This window comes from Coenobita brevimanus, chromosome 51 (assembly GCF_032717465.1).
Source record: "Coenobita brevimanus isolate Jiangsu-jjx chromosome 51, ASM3271746v2, whole genome shotgun sequence".
In the NCBI taxonomy this organism is placed as follows: domain Eukaryota; kingdom Metazoa; phylum Arthropoda; class Malacostraca; order Decapoda; family Coenobitidae; genus Coenobita; species Coenobita brevimanus.
Window position 1 is genome coordinate 17,035,526 of NC_137004.1, and position 25,000 is coordinate 17,060,525.

Below are 25,000 nucleotides of genomic sequence, written 5' to 3' on the forward strand. Positions count from 1 at the left end.
ATGATGATGATGATGATGATGATGATGATGATGATGATGATGATGATGATGATGATGATTCCTTTATCCCAAATCCTTCATCTCGCTCCCCCCTACGTTCTCCTAATACGTTATTTTCATCTCACTTTACTATTAGCATATTTGTTCCCTATGCCATTCTTTTAACCCAGATCCTTCCCCTTTCATTCCCTTTCCCAGTCCCCCCCTTCCCTTCACCCTATTCTATTCACGGGGGATTGGTAGCTCGTAAAGCCTGCGGTGGTCGCCCCTAATCACATGGAAGTACCCAGCCTTAAATCATTCTTCCATCACCTACCACCCTATTAACCTAGCATCCCGCCTTCCCTTCCCTTCCCTTCCCTTCCCTTCCCTGCCCTACCCTTCCCTGCCCTGCCCCTGCCCTCACCTTCCCATCCCTTCCTCTCCCTGACCTACATCTGTACATTCTTCATAGCTTCTCCATCCCTCCTCACCCCTCCCGTCTTTTCCCTTCCCATCCCTTCCATTCCATTCCTCTCCTTTTCCCTGCCCTCCCAGACCTGATACACTAGTCTTGGTTCTCTCTTCCTTCCCATCACTTCCCCTCTGTACCTATCTCCGCTTTATTTCCTATTTTTTTTTAGTCTATAATTTACCATCCCTTTCATTCCCTATTTACTCGTCTATTAATTTTTGGTAGTGTCTTTCTACCTTCTTCTACCCGTCATTTTGTCTCCATTTATCAATTTTCTGCCCATCTCTCTCCTTTCCCATATTTTCGTTTTTGGCTGTATTGCCCTTTCTTCTTTGCCCCTCCCTTTCCTTCCCTTCCCGTTCTGTTTGGGCAGTGTCCACCTACCTTATCTCTCCATCAGTTTACCCCCTTTATATTTATTTGTCGCTCTCCGTACCATTGCTGTTTTGATGTCTTAATTCAGTCCCTTCCTTCTACACTTCCGTCACTAGTTATAATCCTCTTTTCTAGCATTTTCTAAGGGAGTGGTGGCAGAGAAGGATAGAGCACCTTGTACGAGAGGCATTCAGTTGAGATGCGATGACGTCTGTTGCAGGTTTGAATCTGTGTTGCCTTTGCGTTGGTTTAATCCTTTTTGCCCGGGGGCGTTATTTTTCATTTTGCTTTTGCCAGTTTCTGATGATTTTATTCTACTTCTGGTAGACTGTTTGATAGACTCCTTTGTGTGGAGGGACTAAATAGAGCATCAATGACCCGTTTCAGTGCTAGAGTCCATACAGAAGCTGAATAGAATCTTCTGGTAACATCAGTAAATAAAAGAATAAAAGAATTCACTCGGATTGTGGGAGTTAAATCGTTAGTAGCAGCTCCCCCTTTGCTCCTCGTCAATGTTAGATGCTACTGTGTTATGTGACTTGTATTTCCGATGACATGTCAGACTTTCTAGCACTTCTTTCTCATCGATTTCTTCTGAACATTGCACATTATTATCCGCTTTTATGCTACTGATGCAAATTTTGTCGATATATATATATATATATATATATATCATCAGCCGTTTGAGTATCCACTGCAGGACCGGCCTATCCCAACAGAAGTCGGGACGATACAGCCAATGTATCTCTACCAAGTGGCTTAGGCTGTCTGGTAGAGATTGTATGTAGGGTGAGAAGTGCTTGTAAGTGTAATTGTAGTGTTGGAGTGGCTTTGGATGTGTGTGTAGTCTGTGAACCAAGTGTAATCGACCCGCGCAAACCGACTAGGTGCAAGCATACTTCATAGTAAGCGACACTGGTTCAACCACAGCACCCCTTGTGTCCGCCAATGCAGTACGTGGCCAGGTGAACACTCCCAAGGTTTATTACCCTGGCGGGGCGCGAACCCTAGTTCACCCGTGTACGAAATGCACACTGTACCACTGTACCACAGAGGCTCCATATATATATATACGCACCCAGCATACAAGACGATTTAGATCTTCCCCTCTTTTCCTCCATCTTAAGCCCTTCGGAAGACAAGTCCTGCATAAGCCGTAATATAATCGTCTTGGGATGGAGGGAAAAAAAAAAAAAATCTTCACTGTAGGGAACATTGGCAGCTCCCTAATCCCTTCACAACAACAAGCCCTTCCTAAGCAGCAGAGACAAATCATCCTAAGCTGACAAGAATACAACCATTTTCATTCGTGTGAAGAGGTTAATCCCATCAATCTGAGGACCTATTAATCCACTTCATTTTCTGTTTTTACAGACCATTTTATTCAGGTTAGAGAAGACGTCTTGTGGTGATGGGGATGACAGAAGCTATATTCAATTCCTCTAGTTTGGAAAGTTTCTGTGTATCTGAATAGAATCGTCTGGAGATAAGAAATATGAAGTCATCAATGTCATCGAGTTCAAGGGCTTAATGGGAAATCGTTTCTTATCCTATCATAACGAGTGGCCAAGCAGAATGTGAAAATTCCTGTCTGAGGATGACGAGAATAAAATCTGTATATCTGTCACCGTTCAGAAAGGCTAAATTTTTGCATTTTTTTCCCACCCTTTTGACATGCTCCTCATTGTTTTCTTCCCTCACTTCTCTTTTCCTTGTCTGTTTTCCACCACTTATTTACTGTCTGCTTATCTACATTTATTCACTTACCCATTTCCATTCCTCTAATTCCTTCTCTTTTTCCGTCAGTCTCTCGTCTTTTTCCTTCATGTTTTTTCAGTATCATTTATTTTCCCCGCCTCTTTTCCCCGCATCTCAGTCCCACCCACTAATTTCCAGTTAATCATCCCTCACCTATTCCACATATGTTCACCTTCCTGTTTACGTTCCCCTATCTCTGCTATCCCTTCTCCCGACGCCTTCTCCATCATCCTATTTTATATTGTGGTCTGCTCACCCATTTTTTCTCCTGCTTCTCCTCATGCTTCTCCGACCCCCTCCTATTTCCATATTTATTCACTCCCTGCCGATTCTCTCTGCCTCCCTCGCTACGCGCGCTAATTCCTATCCCCTCTCCATCATCCTATTTCTGACCCCCCTCCTCACCCTGTCCCCTCCATCATCGTATTTCCAATCCCTTTCCTCTTTAATCATCCCACGCTTCCAGTCCTCGTTGTTATCCTCTAACCACACTTTCCTTAACCTTCATTACCTGTACTCTTCAAAAGTTCTATCCTTGCCTTCCCCTTCTTTCACATACCTTAGGTTCCCCCCCCCTCCCTGTCATTATATTCCAAGTACCTTAACTCTTACATCATTCCTCCTTTCCACTCCTTCTTCCAGCCCTCTGTCCACACTTTCACCTTTATCCCATTTATTCTTCATTGGTTTTACCCCTTCCTTTCCACTTTTTCACAAGTCCTATCCTATCTCTCCCCTTCATCATGTACTGCATACCCAGTCCCTTTCCTCTTTCATCATCCCACCCTTCCACTCCTCATTTTAATCATCTATCCACACTTTCCTTCCCATGTCACCTGTTTTTCATTGATTTCTACTCCTATCCTTCTTTTTCCTTAACCCATCCTACCCCTTCCCTCCTCTCTCATCCGTGCTACTCTCTTTCCGTTCTTCTATCATCTTTCTTCTTTCAGTCTGTTCTTCCCCATATCCTCTTTCCCCATCCTTTCATTCCCTCATTCAGTTATTCATCCTTTCTTTAGCGTACCCTTTGATTATCTTTATTCCCGATATCTTAGTTTGATTTTTCCTTGTCCTCACTCTTTCACATTTTTTTTTTTCAATGAGGCAGTTTGATGCTGTTTGGAGGATACTACTGATGATCAAGTGGTTGAAAGTTTCCCTAATTCCTGCGTTTATATTATCATATACAGTACTTCTTCCCTTCGTCACCCTACACTTTACCCTATTACTGACATACCTACAACACCTCTTCCTTTCTCATGCATCTCCCGTTCCTCTCTCCTATACCCTTCCTCATCTCCTTTCGGCCCCACTGTTCCCCTTCCCTCATTCTTTCCCCCTTCCTCTACACCTCTCCATCCTTCCCCTCCTCACTGCCCTCACACCTTTCCTCCATCCCTCTCTCCCTCTCAACCCCTCCCTTTCCCTCTTCTTTCCAAACCCCTACCCTCCCTCCTTGTCCCTACCCCTACCCTGCCTCCCTCTCCGCCCTTCATCCTTCACGGTTAATTCATCCGTGATTAAAAACCTTGAATGATCAGGTTAACAGCGGGAAGAAATGGGCCCCTGTATTGTTAAATTATGGACGCGGTTCATCCCTTTCCCTATCATGATGTAACAATTTGCACTACTCCTGTTCTCGCGAGATGAAGTGCTGGAGGGGGACACCTTCACATAGGGCGCAGATGTAGCTGGTCGGCTCCATTGCCCTGTTATACAAATGTCCCTCCACTTCCTCCTTGTCCCCCGAGAAGAGGAGGAGGATATGTAGGAAGAGGGCAACCTCAGCCTGCAGTCGACTGGGTTCACGTTGCAGATGAGCCTGGGGCCACAACAACAACAACGGTCCTAAAAGATTACGTTATTCAGGTTAGCAGTGCCCTCCTATAGCGAAGAGATTAATGAAAACATCAAGGTTATATCCGATCCTCCAGTTCGGAAAATCCCTCCGAGGCAGAATAAAATGGTCTGGAGATGGTTCGAACACAATAAAAAACGACAACAAGCTGAAGGAATTAGTTTATGCAGTTGGTTTAACCCCATTAGTACGTTGGCATACTCATATATTCTTTGCTACCCCCAGTCCGTTGAATTTTTGGTAACGAGACAGTGTTCGAACTGGACTGAGTGCCTTCATTTACTCCTTCTAAACCCTCTCTCAGCCTGAATGAAATCGTCTGTTGGTAGTATGAGAGAAATGGAAAACACATCATCGTAATCAAAGGGTCAGGATCTTCTGTATCAATGCCGTGATGTGAAACTGGTGGGGAAGCATGTCTCACTGTGTTCATGGTTAGCTTGTTGGCTAGGAAGGACTCTCTCTCTCTCTCTCTCTCTCTCTCTCTCTCTCTCTCTCTCTCTCTCTCTCTCTCTCTCTCTCTCTCTCAAGGTATGCTGCTTGGGATAGATATTGCTCTCTCTCTTAGTATGTTGCCAGAGAAAGATATACTTTCTCGCTTACTGTGTTGCCTGGGAAAATTATTACTCTCTCTCTCTCTCTCTCTCTCTCTCTCTCTACCGCCTGTTGCGCTGCCGCTGAGCCCCTAATTAAACCACTATATCACCACCCATTGCCGCCATATGTTAAGACGTGTGTTTAAGTGCTATTCCACTGCTGACATCAACGTTAAAACTCTCTTAAAGTAAATTACCCTGGCTTAGATTACACGTGTACCTACAAGCACCTTCGCACTTAGCCTTTGGACTGAGATGATGAAGGGATTTACAAGCGGATTTAACTTTGGTTTCTCATGTATTTATTTACATACATATCTGTTGCGTCGTGATTTATTTCTTTGTTTATACGTATATTTATTTACTCCTTTATCTCTTGAAGTATGAGGGACAAGAGGAGGTTTAACACCCTCTTCTCTTTCCTCTTACTTGAAAAGCAAGTTAAAATATCACTGGTGTTTTTTTCCTGCAAGACGAACAGAAAACATGGAAAGATTCTGTAACCTCTTCTCTCTGTCCCTTTTGGAAATAGAAATCATAGTTACTACAGGGTATTGGCTGTAAGTTTGCGAATCGGAGCCCCTCGCCGGTCGCTTACCTGCTCTCTGCCTCCCACACCCTTCTGTTCTTCCTTTTTTCAATCCATTATCTACTGCCCCTTTTACATTTTGTTTCTTTCATCCCACTCTTTGTGCTGTCATACCCATTCTGTTTCTTATGATCCTCTAGTCTCTGTTATTTGCCCTCCCCCCCTTTTTCTTATTCTTTCTGCTTTTCTGCCTCTGACCTCACCCCCATCTTTCTTTCTCCTGTTCATAATCTACTGCTATTTCTTCTCATGCCTACACCTTTACCTTTTCCTTCCCCATTTGTTTTCGGTTTTACCCTCCCATCAGTTTCTCTTCAGCCAATAGTTTTCAGCATTCCATAATGCACCACGTTTTTTCTTATTTTTTTGCATTCTTGCCAGCCCTATTCGGCCTACCTTTTTTTCTCATGTCCGTAGCCGACCATCCTCTTTCTTAAGTTTTCACTATCTTGTCCTTCCCTTCCATCCTTCAGTTTCTTTTTATTACATCATCATCCAATCCTATGTTGCCCCAATGAGGAGCGTAGGAGAGCATCAGTGTTTATTCTCTCTCTCTCTCTCTCTCTCTCTCTCTCTCTCTCTCTGTCTCTCTCTCTCTCTCTCTCTCTCTCTCTATATATATATATCACAGAGAGAGAGAGTAGAGAGAGAGAGAGAGAGAGTATATATATATATATATATATATATATATATATATATATATCCATCATCCAATCCTACATTGCCCCATGAGGAACGTAGAAGCCCGGGGCTAGGCAGTTGGTCCTGACATTTAAGATGACAGTGATCAACCTCACTCATCCCTGAGTGGCATTACATGAGCAATAAACCCCAACCACCCCTTGGATATTAATCTTCACCGGCTCAATCCGATTGGAGCACAATAATTACCCACTAAACGACCAGGCGTCAAAATTTGGTTATATGGTTACCACCCAGCGCAGTAAATGGTTTCCTGGTGTACAGGAAACCATTTGGCTTGTCACTCAGTGTAGAGTCACCCACAGGCAGAAGGAAGAGGAAAGAATGAAGGAATGGAAGACAGAAGAGGGAGTGTAATGTCATCCGCAGACAGAAAGACGGGGAAAGAATGAAGGAAAGAAAGACAGAAGAAGATGGAAGGAAAGAAGGATGGAGGAGAGTACAGGGCAGACACCCGAGAGCAGCACTACATTGAGTGAGTGGATGGTGAGCGCCCCCACCTACCACCACTATATAGATATATATATATATATATATATATATATATATATATATATATATATATATATATATATATATACAGTGGAACCTCGGTCCTCGAACGTCTCACATATCGAACAAATCGGACCTCGACCAAAAAATTCAAGAAATTTTTGCTCCAGAGGTCGACCAAAATATCGGACCTCGACCAACCTGAACGTAGCCAAACGAAGGGAAGCTGGCCGACCGACAGTCACGCATCCACCTTTGTTGTTCGTCAACGTGGTCGTCCTGCTGTGCTTCACATTTTTCTTGATTCAGTGCAGTATTAGCCCCTAATAATGGCTCCAAAGAAAGCAAGTTCATCCAGTACGGCTACTGGCAGTGAAAAGAGGAAAGTAGTGCGGAAAATAATTGAAGAAGTGGAAAAATTATTGCTTATCTTCATCAATGAGAAACAGTTAGCAGGAGACAGTGTTAGTGAGTATATAATTTGTGAAAAGGCAAGAGAAATATACAGTCACCTCGTAAAGGAAAGCACTGGTACCAGTGCTGAAACTTAAATAGGTAAACATCTGGGGTCTTGGAATGGATTAAAATGATTTACATTATTTCTTATGGGGAAAATTAGTTCGGTCCTCGACCAATTCGGTCCTGGAACAGCCTTCCAGAACGGACTGTGTTCGAGGACCGAGGTTCTACTGTATATATATATATATATATATATATATATATATATATATATATATATATATATATATATATATATATATATATATGTATGTATATATATCCATCCATCCATCATCCAATCCTACATTGCCCCATGAGGAGCGTAGGAGCCCGGGGCTAGGCAGTTGGCCCCGACATTTAAGATGAGAGTGACCAGCCTCACTCTTCCCTGAGTGGCATTACATGAGCAATCAACCCCTACCATCCACTGGATATAAACCTTCACCGGCTCAATCCGACTGGAGCACATTATATATATATATATATATATATATGAGAGATAGAGAGAGAGAGAGAGAATCATGTTTATGTATACTGCAACAATAATGAATCAGCATATTTCACTTGACGTACTGGTAACATGGCTATGGGTGCAGATGCAGCAGGAGTTTGTTCAGTGGACATAATAATCATCATCGTCCCATTCTTATTTACCAGTATTACCTACATAGGGTGGGTAGTATCCGGAAACAGGGACAGGAAACCACAGAAGTTGAAAATCTATTAACGGACAGTCCACTGAAAATTATAATATCTATGTTCCACCTCACAGGCAAAGCCGGCCACCTAAAACGCGTGCTTCATAATGCCTGCAAGACAGAGACCAGTCTATCAGTTGCAAAGTTAATCAAGGGGTGCAATGTTCGTCATGTGAACAGCCATTCATACTTCATTCATCCATCACTATTCTTCGTCAGTTCATTTGCCTCCAACTGCCTTGCGTCACATACTCATACATTCAGCCGCCATATCCAGCTATCATCTTCTTGGTCTAATATGCAAATATAGATTCAGGTGTTGCATGAATATTCCCTACACCTCTTATCATCTTCCTTTGTGCAAACTGTTCGCTTACGTTGTGCAACGTATTTCTTGCACCGTCGTCGTCATCGTCGTCGTCGTCTTTATTGCAAAACGTGGCTCTTCGTCAGCTCTCGTCTCTTAAATATTTTCTTACACCTCATATCATTTTCTTTTGCCTAAATCTTCTGTATTGTTGCATATTGAGGAAATGGTGAATGAAAGATTGACTAAGAGTGCGTATGTATGATGGAGGATGGGAGGGGAAAGGAAAAACGTAGGAGGAGCTCATGAAATGGAATGAAGACTTATGTGAATGAGGGTGAGGGGTGAGTTGGAGATTGCGGTGAATAGAATGACATGGAGACGATTCGTTTCTGGCCCCATTTTCGTGGATTAAGACGTCTGGCTGTAGACAGATACACGTTTTGTTGCCATCGTTGTCGTCCTATTCGTCATCACAGCAAAACGTGCCTCATATCGTCCTCTGTCGTCTCCTATTATTTCTTACTCTCACTTCATAATCATCTTCCTTTGTCCAGACCACCGTCATCTCCCTCATCGTCATTATTGTGAAACGTGACTCGTGTTGGTCGTCATCATTTTGAATATTTCCTCTCACCTCTCATCACTTTCCTTTGTGCGATCTTTTATTTTTGGCACAGCCCCTTTTTTCCTAGCGCATCGTCATTGTCCTCGTCGTCATCATTATTGCCAAAAGTTCCTCATGTCCGCTGTAGTCTCTTGAATATTTCTCTTACTTCTTTAGTAGAGCATAATATCCTCTCACCTCTCATTATCTTCCTCTCTGAAAGCTTCTTTTTTGCTGCATATCTTATCTTTTGCACCATCGTCATCTTCGTCTTCGTCATTACTGCAACGCGTGTCTCACGTCGGTTGTCACCCCTTCAGTATATCCTCTCAACTCTTATCTCCGTCCAGACCGTTTATTTATTTATATATTTATTTTCAAGAGAATGGAGGTTTCACAACTTTTTTATTTACCATCGTCACCCTCGTCCTCGTCATTATTGCGAAACGTTGCCTTGTGTCATCGTCTTCTTGCCAATCAGGAGTCCCTCACAGCGTGGATCGAGCGGGCCCGAGACATGCATCCCCGTAGTGGTGAGCCAGTGGGGTGAAACATACATCATCGTGGTGAGCCAATGAGGTGCGTGCTGGGGTGAATGCATCGGCCACTCTGCAAACAGTGAGCACAAAGCCGCTGGAGCCCGCCCAACAAAGGGTGTGTGTTGGTGACAGGTGAAAGTGTTCGACGGAGGGAGGTGAGGCCAGGATAGAGGGAGAGGTGGGGAGGTGAAGGGAGGAATGGGAGAGTTGTGGGTGTAGGGAAAGGACGGATGGACTGTGGGCGTGCGAAGGGGACGGAAGGACTATTGGTGTGGGTAGGTTAGGGAAAATTGTGGGTGTAGGAAAGTGAGAGGAGTATCATGGATGTGGGGGAGATGAGGTGAGGACTCTAGGAGTGGGAAGGTGAGGGAAGGATTGAGTGTGTGGGGGAACTGAGGGAGGATTGTGGGTGTAGGGGAGATGAGGAGAGGACTGTGGGTGTAGGTAGATGAGGGGAAGATCGTGCGTCTGGGGAAGTGGTAATGGGCCTGGGGAGATGGGGGAAGATTTGTGCATGTAGGGGAAGGGAGAAATTAGCTGAAAGAGGAAGGACATGAGGGGAGAGTTGCAGGGAAGAAAAAGGGGAGAGATTTTCGGAACAAACGGATGAAGTAAAGGAGAAAACCGTGTGAGAGAGATTTGTGGGGTGAAGGAGGAGAGGAGAATATAGGAGCGAGAGAAAGGAGAGGAATGAAGGTGTGTGTGTGTGTGAGAGAGAGAGAGAGAGAGAGAGAGAGGGGGGTGGGAAGAGAGATGTACTGTACAAGTGAGAAGAAGGAGGGATGTGGAGCGCCAGATGAAGGAAGATAACAGGGAGGGAGAGATCGAGATGCAAGAGGAAGGAGATTATGATGGGAGGAACCGAGTAAGATAGGAAGTAAGAAAAGGGAGGGGAGAGTGATTTTAGAAGCTAGAGGAAGGAGAGGGTGGGGAGGTCCAGGCGAGGGAGGACTGAAGTGGCGGGGAGGGAGCGAGGAGGGGGATTAGCCTAATGAACGCGTAAGGGAGGGTGGGGAACGAGGTGAGAGGAGGATAAGAAAGGGGTCAGGGAGAACATGAGGAAATAGTGAGTCGAGAAGCTTTGGGGAGAGGGGTGTGTAGGGGAAAGAGTGAAGTGAATTTAGGTAAAGGGAATAAGGGAGATAGAAGGCGTGGGGGGAAAGGAAGGAAGGAAGGAGAGGAAGGGTAAAAAGCGGTCAGAGAGGACAGGATGATGTGGAGGAAGTGCGAAGTAAGACTGAGATGAGGGAGGGAGTCAGGCGAGAGCTGATGGGGAGAGGGAGGGGCGAGATGAAGGAACTTAAAGAGGGGTCAAGTAAAATGTGAGGATGGAGAAAGAGGAGACTGTGAAGAAGGACGGACAGGACTGAGATTAGGAGCAAAGCGAAGGAGAGTGGGAAGGGAGGGGCGTAAGAAGAGAGGAAAAAGAGTGGGTCAGGGAGAAATTGAGGGAAGGATGCAGGAGATTTTGTAAGGGGAAAGGGAAGGGGGGGGGACAGGTGAGAGGGAGTTAGGCAAGACCCAAGGGGAAGGGGGGAGGAGGGAAGAGATTGGGAGGATAAAGAGGGGGTCAGGAAGGACTGGAGGGAAGGGTGGGGCGAATGAGTTAAATGAGGAGAGGTGGGAGGGGAGGGGGATGAGGGAGATTAATTGGATGGAGGGGTAATGGGGAAATGAGGTGGGGGGAGATGCAAGGTGAGGGAGGGTAGTGTGAGGTCAGGAGGGACGAAGAAGTTGAAATGATAGGGGAGGGAGATCTTTCGGTGTGTGTGTGTGTGTGTGTGTGTGTGTGTGTGTGTGTGTGTGTGTGTGTGTGTGTGTGTGTGTGTAAATAACATTTATGTACGTGTATGTGTGATGTGTGTGTGCAGGGGTACTGGTGTGAGTTAATGTGTGCTACCGTCTTCCTGAAGGGGGTGGGGGTCCCAGATTCGAGAGGAGTAGAGAGACAAAGACAGAAAAATGGAGAGAGTAGAGGAACAGATCTGGGGAGTAAGGAAGAAGTGTGCGGCGAAGAGGAAGGGATGAAGGACGCGGATGAAGAAAAGAAGGGAGGAAAGGTATAAGAGAGAAGTGTGGTAATGGAGAAATGAATGAGAGGCTGGATGGTTAGGGGAAGGGAGGGCGGGGTTAGAGAATAGATGGAGAGAGAGAGAGAGAGAGAGAGAGAGAGAGAGAGAGAGAGAGAGAGAGAGAGAGAGAGAGAGAGAGAGAGAGAGAGAGAGAGAGAGGAGAAAAACAGTGAGGAGCAATTGTGTTTCAAGAGATGGGTGGAGACAGGGTAGAGGTGAGGGGCAGGCCGAGGGAGAGGGGTAAGGGAGCTGGAATGAGGGGGAGAGGGGAAGGGGAGTTAAGGAAGAAAATGAAGAGGCAGTGTTTCGAGAGGTGAGTTAGGAGGGGAGTGGAGAGAGGGATGGACACTGGGTGAGATGATGAAACACTTTTGGCAGGAGCTGAGGGGTAAGAAATATTTGATGGCTGGAAAAAGAATTGCGTGGATGGAGGCAGGAAAAATATACACAGATTTTCACCCTTTCAGTACGATAGATTTCTTATATGTAAGTTGAATAAAACCAAATGTTATTTTTCGTGTTCACCAAGAGGTCTCTCCTACGCCACAAAATCGCCTGGCGGTAGCAAGAATAAAATGAAAATGTTGTTGGAATTAGGACAATAAGCATGTAAAAAGACAGTTTTCTTGGGTAATTTACTATCCTCTACGCTGACGTCTTTCCTGTGTTGTTCTTGTAGTCTCCTTGTTATTGTATTTTGGTTCGGAGACGCATTTCGAGCTCAGGAGGGTTCGATGTAATCTTTTAATTTCTTCATGACCGGCGTTGTTAAATAAAATAAAATAATAATCTACACGTATCAAAAGCAACATGACTCCATCGAAATTAGAATTTTAATGGTGGCAGCTGCTTCATTATCCCCTCACTACGAAAGGCCTGAATAAAAGCGACAAATGACAGCAAGAATTTAAATAGAGACACATCACCGTGATAATGGGGTTCGTGGATATTGCTGCTCTCTAACTTTTCGTAACAAGATTTCTCCACAAAGTATTTAAACTCGTCTTAGAGCAAGAATCAGAAAATAAGGAAAAATAGTACAGGGAATAAAGGAAGATGGGAAAAGTATTTAACAGAAATGAAAAAGAGCACTAACGAGAGAAACATTATAGTGCTGGAGAGGTTAAAAGGTAGTTAGAGAGGAATGTATAGAAATAAAAATAAAAGCAGAGAAAAATGATACTGAACGGGGATATAAAAGGAGTTGTGAAGGGTATGCAGTAGAGATGAAAGAGAGCAAAGCCAAAAGACATAAGGAACAGGAGGGATTAAAGGGTAAAGAGATATGATTGCATAGGGAGAAATAGGGAGGAATGCATAGGGGAAAAGAGACACCTTGGTATTATATGGTTAAGGAGGAGGGAGTGGTATGTAAGTAAGAGAGAAGCAAGGGGTAGAAGAAAGGAATGAGGCAAGACCTGTAGGAGGAGAAATGGAGGAGGGATGAGGCAAGAGCTGACGAGAAGGGAGGGAGGAGACTGAGGTGGCTGGGGAAGAAAGGGTTGATGGAGAGATGGATGGATGGAAGAGTGTGATGGAGTAAGTGAGTGAGTGAGAGAGAGAGAGAGAGAGAGTGAGGGAGAGGGGGAAGGGATCGGTAGCATGAAGCAGAGTAGAAAGAATGGAAAAATGGATAAAATGAGAGAGAGAGAGAGAGAGAGAGAGAGAGAGAGAGAGAGAGAGAGAGAGAGAGAGAGAGAGAGAGAGAGAGAGACAGACAGACAGACAGACAGACAGAGACAGAGAGAGAGAATAATTGGTGAGACGTAAGGGACAGAGAGAGAGAGAGAGAGAGAGGGAGGGGGGAGGTTAAGGAGCAAGTGAAAGGTAGGAATGAAAAATGAGACAACTAGACAGAGAACATATAAAATAAGAAAATATTATGAATCTGAGACGAGAGAGAGAGAGAGAGAGAGAGAGAGAGAGAGAGAGAGAGAAAGAGAGAGAGAGGATGTAGGTACGGTTTTGGAGAAGGGTACAAAAGATACAATAGAAAAAGAAAATTAAAACTAAGGAGAAGAGTTTCACAGCGACACTTAGGCACATGATATAATAATCCTCAGCAGCCTTTTTATGCCCTCTCCCCGCCCACCACTCCCTCCGGCTAAGTAACGGCTAAGAAGCAGATTAGTACAAGATCGACTTGCCTGGTGGTATGTTAGAGAGAGAGAGAGAGAGAGAGAGAGATAACTGTAGGTGAGAGTACGAATATATCTAAATATTACTAGCATGTTGCAAAGCTTCCCCAATAGCACTTTAGTGAAAATGAGGTTTGTGATGATAATGGTGATGCTGATGGTGGTGGTGGTGGTGATGATGATGGGAAAAGGCATCATTATCCCTCTGTTCGCGTGTGACTTCCCTGAGCTGATTCTCGCTTTAGTTTATCCCTTATGTAGAATTCCACTCATTTTGGTATTATTTGTGCTGTTTGCAAACGACAAAAGTCAGCACACAAGACACTTACAGATTTTGAGAAAGTAGATATATATTTTTATTTTACCACTGGACCATGATTGAACTCTTGAACAATCCTGAATAAAATAAGGTGTCATTGCTCTATAGGAGGAGTCTCCTTCTTTTACAAGTTTACATTCTTACCCGTATGCTTCATCCACTCCACCCCTTTCTCATTTTGCACACTTTCCCCTCCCTGTCTTTTGTATTTTCTCTCCTACTGTTCCCTTCCCTTCCCCCACACCATCCTTCTCTCCCAGCTTCATCCTTCACCTTTCGTTTGTTCATGCCCTCATCTCTCCATACTTCATCTTCATTGCTCTTTGTACGTGTTCACATCCTTTTTGAGTTAATATTCATTCATTCTTGATCTTCCCCATTTATTCCAGGTTTCATATTATATTGATCTATCATTCTTCTCATTTTCACTCCTCTCTCTCTTAATTTCTTGGCAGTCTTTTTCATCCTTCATCCATTTTTCTCCAGCTTTCCTTCCATCCTTCTTCATTCCTTTCTTGCACCTTCTTTCATTTCCTGTGTCTTTCTCATACTTCCCTCACCTTCCATGTTCCTCTCTTTCTGCTCACCATCCGTCCCCCTCTTTCCTATCCTTCCCAGTACGTACGTCTCCTTTCCAGTTCCAATGCACTCCCAGTCCTTTCTTTTCCTCCATTCCCCTCCCACCCCTCTCCTTATTTACTCCTTCACCTTCCCAGTCCTTTCTTGTCTCTCCCCCTCCCCCTTCCTCCCTCCTGCCCTCGTGTCATTCCCAGCCCCTAAGCTATGCCGTTTTATCCTTTCCCTTTCCATCCTTTCCCCTCCCATCCATTCCCCTTCCATCTTTCCCACTCCTACTTTCTTCTGTCTCCATCCACACAACTCCTCTCCCCTTCTCTTTCTCCCATCCTTCACTGTCCCCCCTCTCCCGTTCCCATATTTCTGTGACCCCCTCTCCTCTCCCATCCTCCATCCTTTCTCTTCCCACCTCTCTCCTCTCCTCCTAAATCACTCCCTCCCCTTCCTAGTCCTCTTCTCCCCTCCCCTGTCCCCCTCTCCCCTCCCCTGTCCCCCTCTCCCCTCCCATCCTTCCCCCTCCCCCAACTTCCCACCACCAGCCTCTCCCATCTAAGCCTGCCAAGACCACACCCATCTTTCCTTGCCTTCCCTCCTGCCTCACAAGGTCACCTCAGCTCGCTTTCTGTTGTGGTACTTATGGTAGATAAGGTGGTAGTAACGGTGAGGATGAGCGAGTTAGTGGCAGATGAGGTTGTGGTTGTGGTTGTTGTGGTTGGTGGTGATGGTGAACTGAGACAATTGTTTTGATAGTTTTGGTAATGGTGGTGGTTTTAGTGAATGAGGTAGCAATATTTAGGATGATGGTAGTAACTGTAGTTTTGGCGGTGGTTGTAGTTGAGGTAGACAGTATTGAGCACGCTACCTGCAGAAAGTATTGGCGCTACCGCTACCAGTACATGGATCAAAATGTAATGTCTACCACTATAGCTTTTTATTTATTTATTCATTTTCTTTGAGGGGGGAGATCTAATGCACTACCAAACTTTAGCCGTCACCGTTGCTTTTATTCATATTGTATAAATATTTCTGCAGATATTTGAAGCCGGCACTTCGTATTTATGCTTATATCAGTAAAATATATCCCACATGCAGGTATACGGACTTCATTTACTGAAACTCAGAATAACATACGTCGTTATATATTAATATCATTAAGAGGAAGTACATGAGCATGAAATATAATTCCAGATTAGTTTATTACCAAATCTATGTTTATCGTGTTACATATACAGTATACAGGGTGGCCCATATACAACTCTCCTCTCCCACTCAGCTGGGTGATTCCTCGTGTGTTGCGGGGACGGCTAAGTTAGCGTTATCAGTGTCTATCCTACGAGTAAATTCCTACTCCCAGTGCCACACTCATGGCCACTCCAGCAGAGTGAGCCGTCTCTGCAACTTGTTAGATTCTGCCAGGTGAATTTCTAGTGGAGTGCTATTCACGGGCCACCCTATATATCAGGAGACAAGTTATCAGTAGTTACCTGTTGTCGCTAACGATTACAGAATGAGGGAAATAACCGAGGAATTAGTTGGAGAACAAGTGGGCTTTAGGAAGGGAAGAGGTTGCGCAAATCAGACATTCATTCTAAGATGATTAATGGGAAGTATCTAGAGAAAGAGAAAACGTTCTATATTGCCTTCATGGATGTGGAGAAACATATGACGAAGCAGATATTCAAGGAATGTGGAAATAATTAAGACTACATGGACTAGATGGGAAGTTGCTGAGCTCTGTCAAGGGTATGACTATGAGGGCGCTGGGGCTACAGTGCGTGTGGATAGAGAACAAAATTAGGTCTTGTCTATAAATATGGGATTGAAACAGAGATGCATCAAGTCTCCATGTTTTTTTATTTATATATTGATGGACTTATATAATAGATACAAGATTGGTTATTGGATACTGGAGAATCCCAAATCAGAGAGGTTAGGGTTAGCTGCTGTTAATACTGTATGGTTAGTGAAGATGAATCGGAGCCGCTTGGCTTGGTGAATGAGTTTGGAAGTATTAGTAAGAAATGAATCTAAAAGTGGATGTAGATAAGAGCTGAGTTATGGTCTTTGAAAAAAATAAAGTTAAACGATGCACAGTGAGGTTGGATGGTGAATAAAGGGAGAATGTGAGTGAGTTCAGGTACTTAGTGTGATGAGTAAAGGTGGAAGTTTAGAGTATGAAGTGGAAAGGGTACAGCAGGATAGAAAGGTTATAGGATAATGGGAAGTGAACTTGTAGTGTAAAAAGTCGCTGCATGACAGTATTGTGATCCCCACTCTAACGTACGGATGCGAAGCTTGGATCATGTTGGAAGGTCACATATCAAGAGTGCGAGCAGTGGAAAAAGTTATTTGAGTGGAGTATGTGAAGATACATGGAAAGACACGCAGGCAAATGGGGAGGTGATGGAGCGTTGTGGATTGATGTGGATGTGATTGAAAGCGTTAAGAGAAATATTCTGAGATGGTTTTGCTATGGTGAGAGGATAGAAAATAAGAGACTGACTAGAAGTGTGTATTTAAGAGAGACTGAATGCGATAGGTGGAGAAGGACATCAGGGATGAGATGGAGGGATGGAGTTGAGAGATATACGAGAAAAGGGTATGTGAATTGGAGGGATAGCAGCGAGATGGCTGAGGACAGAGCGACATGGAGGCGATTTGCTTGTGGCCAACTTTTACGGAATTGAGGCATCTGACCAAATATTGCGGTGCCCCGAATGAAAGATGAACAATACAAACACTGACATATTCATTAGCACATTTAAAGTAAGTGCCCGGTCATGTTTCTTCATCACCAAAAAGGTTTCTCATTGCCAAATTTACCAGTTTGGTTTTGAACAATATAAGATGGCAACCCTCTCGACGGTCTACTTGCGTCCGATTCGCGTCTGACACAGTTACTACCAAAGTACCGAGTGGCGTTTGGCATACCTCAGAAAGTCAACGTTTCTATTGTTTCAATACGATACTGTCGATAAAATGTAATGCACTACAGCTTCTCACTACCAGAAATATAACTCTTGCTTCATAGCGTCACTGCTTATACCGTCGCTACTTCCATCACTGGTGGTAGGCCTAGATGAGATGGTAGCTGGTGAGAGTGAATGATACTGGTAGTGGTGGTAGTTGTGGTAGATGTTGTAATGGTAGTTGTGGTGAGGTTGAATGAGATGCCGGTGGTGGTAGTAGTGGTAGTTATGGTAGTTGAGGTAATTCGTACGCTGAGAATGAATGGGGTGGTTTCAGCGCTGGTAGATTAATGTGCAGATAGTTGAGATGGAAGCCTAAATGATGATGGTAGTTGTGGTAGGTGGGGTAGTATCGATGTAGGTGAAAGGGGTGATGGTAGTGGCGATGCGGGTAGATAAATGAGAGGGGTTGCAGTGTAGATGAAAGTATAAAGAAATGTTGGTAGTTTTGAGCATTGTCAGGTATATGGTTGTGATAGTTTGATAGGAAGGTGAGTTGTAGTGAAGGTGAGTGAGATGAAGTGACGTTGTTAATATATAAAAGGGAAGTAACAGTGCACCATAGAAGATAGCAGAAATAATGTTAGTAGGCTGAGACAAATGAGGAATGGTATTATGATAGGTTATTGGGGACGCTTAGCATCCACTACCTCAATTAAGTGCTGCTCTCTGATGCCTGCCCTTTCCTCTCTTCCTTCCTTCTTTCCATCCTTCCTCTTTTGTCTTTCCTTCCTTCATTCTTTCCTCTTCCTTCTGGCTACGGGTGACCCTACACTGAGTGACAAGCCAAATGGTTTCCTGTACGCCAGGAAATCATTTACTACCCTGGGTGGGAACCATATAACCAAATTATGGAGCCTGGTGGTTCAGTGGGCAATTAAGGCGCTCCACTCGGACTAGGCCGGTGCAGGTTTATACCCAAGGGATGGCTGGGGTTTACTGCTCACGTATTGCCACTCAGGGATGAGTGAGACTGGTCACACTCATCTTAAGATGTCAGGACCAACTAGCCTAGCCCCGGGCTCCTACACGCCTCATGGGGCAACAATGGATTAGATGATGAATGAATGAATGTGATAGGTAGGGTATCTGCAGTGAAGGTAAGATAGTGATACTGACGATGGTAGGTAAGTGGAAGGGAGCTGCTTAGATAGAAGCATAAAAGGGTGCTAGGTTAGGTCGAAGTGAAGAAATGTGGTAGTTTTTAAAGTAGCATTACAAGATGAAGTCGTGATAAAATCTCTAGCGTTGGTGATATTAAACTTTTTACCACAAGACGTCCTTCATGAACTTCGTATGATGGTAGAAAAAAAAAACGGGGGGGGGAGGGATTCATCAAACTGAAGGAATTAACAGAGATCGTGTTAAAGCACTCTGTTCATTCTATATATATATATATATATATATATATATATATATATATATATATATATATATATATATATATATATATATATATATATATATATATATATATATATAAAATTCTCTTTTTAGCTGAATTACGTTTATCATTCAAAGACAGTCGGAAAAAAAAAAAACTCCTTCACACTTGAGAAATTAAAGAATGATGACTTAAGGAGGTAATGAATAGTGACCTTATGTGGTGAGTTGCCGTGTGGTGGTACTTCTGGTTGCGGAGAGTGTTAGTAGTGGTTATGGTACCAGTAGTTTTGGTCAGTGTGAGAATTAGTGGTAGTGGTGCTTATGGTACAGATAGTTTTAGTTATGGTACCATTTAGGGGTAGTAGCTGGGATAGCTTATGATGTGGTGGGTAGAAATTATGGTGGCGCTTCATAGAAGGGAGTAGACAGAACGATGGGAGGTTGGATCATAGTGAAAGTTAGAATGGATGCAGTAGTAATGATGGTGGTGGTGGTGGTGGTAGTAGTAGTAGTAGTAGTAGTAGTAGTAATGGTGGTAGTGATGGTGGTCAATGGAGTGGTTACAGATATATATAACGATATGAAAGAGTAGTGATGGCTGAAAGTATATGGTCGGTGATAGCTTTAATTAAGAGTACTAGATGAGGGAAGGAGATAATAGTGATGGTGAAGCAGATAGTAGTGTTGGTGGTGAAGATAGTATTGGTGGCGAAGGAGACAGTAGTTGTGGTGAAGGAGGTAACAGTGCTAGTGGAGAAAGCAGTGTTGGTAGAGATAGTAGTGGCGGTGGAGATAGTAGTGTTGGTAGAGATAGTAGTGGTGGTGGAGATAGTAGTGGTGGTGGAGATAATAGTGGTAGTGAAGGAGATAGTAGTGTTGGTGGTGATTATAGTAAAAGAAGGGAGGTTGGGTCAGGGAAGGGTTGTGTGGGAAGGGTAGATGTGGTGGTGGTGGTGGTTGTGGTGGTGGTGGTAGTTTTAGACACGGTGAGAGATTGGGTGGGGTGTTAATGGCGGTTGATTTGGTGCTGGGTAGACGTAGAGGTGATGGGAAATGATAGCTGATAATAGTAGGTATGACGGCGGTGATGGATGAGGTGATAGGCGTGTGGCATTGGTGGTGATTAATGCATTCAGCCCGAGGACGTATTTTTTATTTTTATTTTGCCACCGCCAGACGAATTTCTTCAGCTTAAATCTCGTTGTGAAGATTAAAGGGTATTTTTTTTTTTCACTACCTCCAGACGATTCATTAAACTTTAGGGGAAAAAATCTCGTAGTAAAACGGCAATGATCATTTTTTCCCTTACTACTTCCAGACGATTTTCTTCATCTTTAGGGGGGAAATCTGGTAATGAAGAAGTTGATGGAGACTGTATTTAACCCGAGTGGTCTCTCCTAAACTGAAATACAATCGTGCAGCAGTAGTAAGAATAGAATCAATGTCATCGTACTGAAGGGGTTACGGTGAGGTAGATATGACTGGAGAAGATCATGCAAACGTAGTCGTAGGTGTGATTTTTTTTTAGCTTACATTTCAAGAAGGGCTCATTGGATGAGTAGTAGTGTCTCATCTTGTTATTATTCTTTAAAAAAAGCTATCTACCTGCTGCTCCATCTGTCTGTCTCCTTACCAATCATTTTATCTATACATGTCGTTCCTTGCCTATCCATCTATAATCATGTCCCTGCCTACGTGTCTGCTGCATATCTACTACCTGTTTCCTTACCTGTTTTAGCTTCAAGGATTTGGTCAGTATCGTGTCCTCGCTAGCAACTACTGCTACTCCCACAAAACGCAAATCCACAAGCTGTCATTTGGCTCACAAGTAGTTATAATCGACACTCCGTCAATGATCGACACACCAGCTATAATCGACGCACCAGCAGTAGTCGACACACCAAGTTTAGTCATCATACCACTTTAATCAACACACCATCTTTAATCGACACCATCTATGATAGACACACTAATGGATATACCAACTGTATTCGACACATCAGCCTTATTCGACACACCAGCTTTAATCGACACCAGCTTTAATCGATTTACAAATTATAATCAACATACTAGCTGTAAAGACATACTATAATCTACATCCTACCTGTAGTCAACACACTAGCTATAATCAGCATTATAACCACAATCGACACACCATCAATAATCGACGTAATAATCATAATCTACAACACAAACTATAATCGAGATAATAACCATACTCGACATAATAACCATAATCAGTACACCAGCAATAATCGATACACCATATATAATCAAGCAGTCACTCCCAATTTTCTTCTAGCTTCTGCCTGGGGTACTCTCCCATCCCTCCACTCCCACCAAGAATCCCGTTAACGAAATTGGCAGTATAGAAATTGGAGGTCATGGTTCTTCCCTGGTTGTCTGCTCCTTATTACAGCCCCCCACACAGTCGACAGATGGCACTGCGGTCGATCTGTTTGTTCGTTTGTGCACCTGTTCATCTGTGGAGTTTGTACACCTTGGTTCATATTCTTGTTTACGAATTTAGTGTAGTAGGTTTGTTTTTACCTGACAGAGATCCCTTACCCCTTTCATTCTAGTTTAGGGTCAGGTGTAGTCAAACTGGAAGATAAATTAACTCTTAATCAAGGAGACTCATTCTCATTAACGAGATTAGGATGGTCTGTTTGTTTTTACCTGTCAGATCCCTAACCCCATTCAGTTCAGTTTAGGATCAAGTGTAGTCAAACTGGAAGGTATATTTAACTCGTAACCAGGGAGACGCATTCCTACCATGTGACTAAGTCTCATCGAATTTCAGGCAACCACGAGTTAGTTTTGAAGTTGTGAGAGTGGTTCAGTCCCCTCAGATGAAAACAAAGTATAGTGTTGATACTAGAGTCTAGAGTTCTCTCCTGGATCACTACTCCTTCATAAGACTTCCATACCCACACTGTTTGTAGTCACATGGCATTACGGCATTTTTTTTTTTTTCCTTTTGGGGGAGGGGACCCGTTAATGAATGGATGAGACTAGGATCCGTATTCTTGTCGGGTATGGAAGTTCCCTAACATATTTTCGTAAACGATTTATCTTTCTTATTATACGTCCCTGTAATCTGTTCCCTAAGTCATTCTAACATCGCCATTCTCTACATAAGTAAAGTACAAAAGGATATTAATCATCCGGATCCCAAAATAAATCGCTGAAGAAAAGGTGCTAGGGAGCTTACTTAGCCTGCCAGAATACGGGCCTAGGACACAGGTTAAAGAAATATCGCACGGATTACCTATACTCGAGACAGTGCAACACCACGGAATAAAAATGTGTGATGCCCGTGGATTATAGTGAGACCTGCATGAACCATTACGAAAAGCATCGGACCAGCACTGTACCATGCTTTTTATTTTTCATTTTTTTTTTCTTTTTCAACTTTTTTAACACTACACTTTGACCCGTATTGTAGTTAACGAAATCGGGGGAATAGAAACTGGAGGCCGCAATTCCCTGACCTCCTCTTTCTTGTTCGGGACACACATAAGCAGCAGAGGACGCGAGGGTCGTTGTATGTTTATCTGCTTGTTAACCCTTTCAATCCTATGACGTGTTTTTTAGGTTTATTTACGTCCATACGAATTTATTCAAATAGAATTTCCTGGCTGGAGGGGTAAAATGTAGCCTTCATGAACCCCTCCTGTGTGAATGTTTTTTTGTTTTGTTTTTCTAATGTGAATAAAATCGTCTGGAAGTAGCAAGAATAAGCTAAAAAGAGAGTCTGTGGATTCAAGGGATTTAAGAGTGGATGAGGTTTGTATTATTTGATTTGTTTCCCCTTGAGTGTATTTTCCTGAACCAAATAAAATCGTCTATTTGTAGTCAAATTGGAATCCTGACTTTGTAAATCTCAACGAAAGAGTGAAGCACATAAAGCGCAAATCCTTTTAGTTTTGCTAAAGATGAAGGTAGAAATAGACTGTGTGTGTGTGTGTGTGTGTGTGTGTGTGTGTGTGTGTGTGTGAGAGAGAGAGAGAGAGAGAGAAGGCCCCCCCCCCAAGAAAAAAAGAGAGAATACGGTGAAAAATAAGAGAGAGAAGTTGGCCAAGTAACTACTGTATTTCCTTTTTAATTCATGGGAGAGACGTATATAGCACAGCTTTGATTATAGCGGCTTGAGTGGTGGTTATGCAGTTTAATTATAGCGGTTTTGGTGGTAGTAAATTGCGGTGGTGATGAATGCTGTTAAGATGAAATACTGCTTTTTAATTGAGGTTTTATGAGTTCGGTGGTGGTGGTGGTGGTGGTGGAGGTGGTAGTGGGATAATGACGGTGGTGAAAATGATGGTGGTCGTAGTGGTAGCACAGATGAAGATGGTGAAGATGAGGAGGGTTTGGTGGTGGTGGCGGTGGTGGTGATGATGGATGTGATGATGATGATGATGATGATGATGGGGATGGTAGTGTTGGTGACGATGATTGGTGATAATGGGATTGCTCGGGATAGAAGAATTGGTGATGGTCGTGGCGATGATGATGGTGATAATGAGAGCAGTGTTGTTGCTGTTGTTGTGGCAACTGGTTCATTCAAAACGTGAACCCGGTGAACTGCAGGCTTAAATTGCTCTTATGCAGTCCACCATGCTCATTACAAGGAACAGGTAAGTAATTGGACTTTTGCATAATCGGGCGGTTGAGTCGTCGTGTTATATTAGCGCCACCACATGAAGGCGTCCGGCTCCAGCACCTCTTTATGTAAATGAGGTGTAATCAGACCTTAATGGATGTCATCGTTATCGCAGTAAAGGTATTAAAATTAATGAGGGGTGAGGTAATAATGGTTTTAGTAATGATGGTGGTGGTGGTGGTGGAGGCTTTGGTTATTTCTGAAATGGTGGCTGCATTGATTGGGTCAGTGGTGGAGCTGGCGGTGGCGGCCATGATTGTGTCTGTAGTGATTTGGATAGCATTGATAGTTTTAACCCCTTCACTACGATAACTCCTATTGCTGCTATAGCTACTGAACAGATGATTTATGCAACTTAGGAAGAACTTCTATTACTGGAATGGACACTGAAGGAGTCAGTCTTGAGTTAATAAAAGCATTTGAAGGCAGCAAAACTTAGTTAATAAATAAGTATTTACTGCACAGATGCGGGACCATCAAGGCCTTCATATGGGGCTTCTCTAAAGTCTACAGGGGCTAAGTACCTTGTGTCCGACAAACCTTAAGGAGAGACTGATGGACAGGGCCACTACTTAAGTTACAGTACAGGTATGCTTCCTTATCTAAAAATTCATCTTACTGGAAGGGCCTACCATGAAGGCGGGCAGAAGGGAAAGAGAATATGTCTCGAATATCTGGCATTGTTTTAAGGTAAAGAAGTAGAAAATTATCAGCACTATATAATATCTAGGTGTGTAGATAATGAACCAAAATAGAGACGAAATATAGACACCTGATCTGCAAATACCTAATGCAAAATAGGCAGAGATAGATAGACAAGTAAAGAAATAGAGATAGTGTAGATAAATGATATGCAGTTGACAGGCGATGCATTTATACTGACAGCTAGGAAGGGACAGAGGTAGACGAATAAGAAAGTAGGGAAGTGAGGAGGCAGGTAAAGAGGTAGCACACAGATAAAGAGAGAGAGAGAGAGACAATCATGGCTAGATATATAAACAAGTAAACAAACACATACAGATGAATACATAGACAGGCAAACAGAAAAACACGGAAGTGTAACTAAAGTAAAATCCATTATAGTCACACACACACACACACACACACACACACACACACACACACACACACACACACACACACACACACACACACACACACACACACACACACACACACACACACACACACACACACACACACACACACACACACACACACACACACACACACACACACACACACACACACACACACACACACACACACACACACACACACACACACACACACACACACACACACACACACACACACACACACACACACACACACACACACACACACACACACACACACACACACACACACACACACACACACACACACACACACACA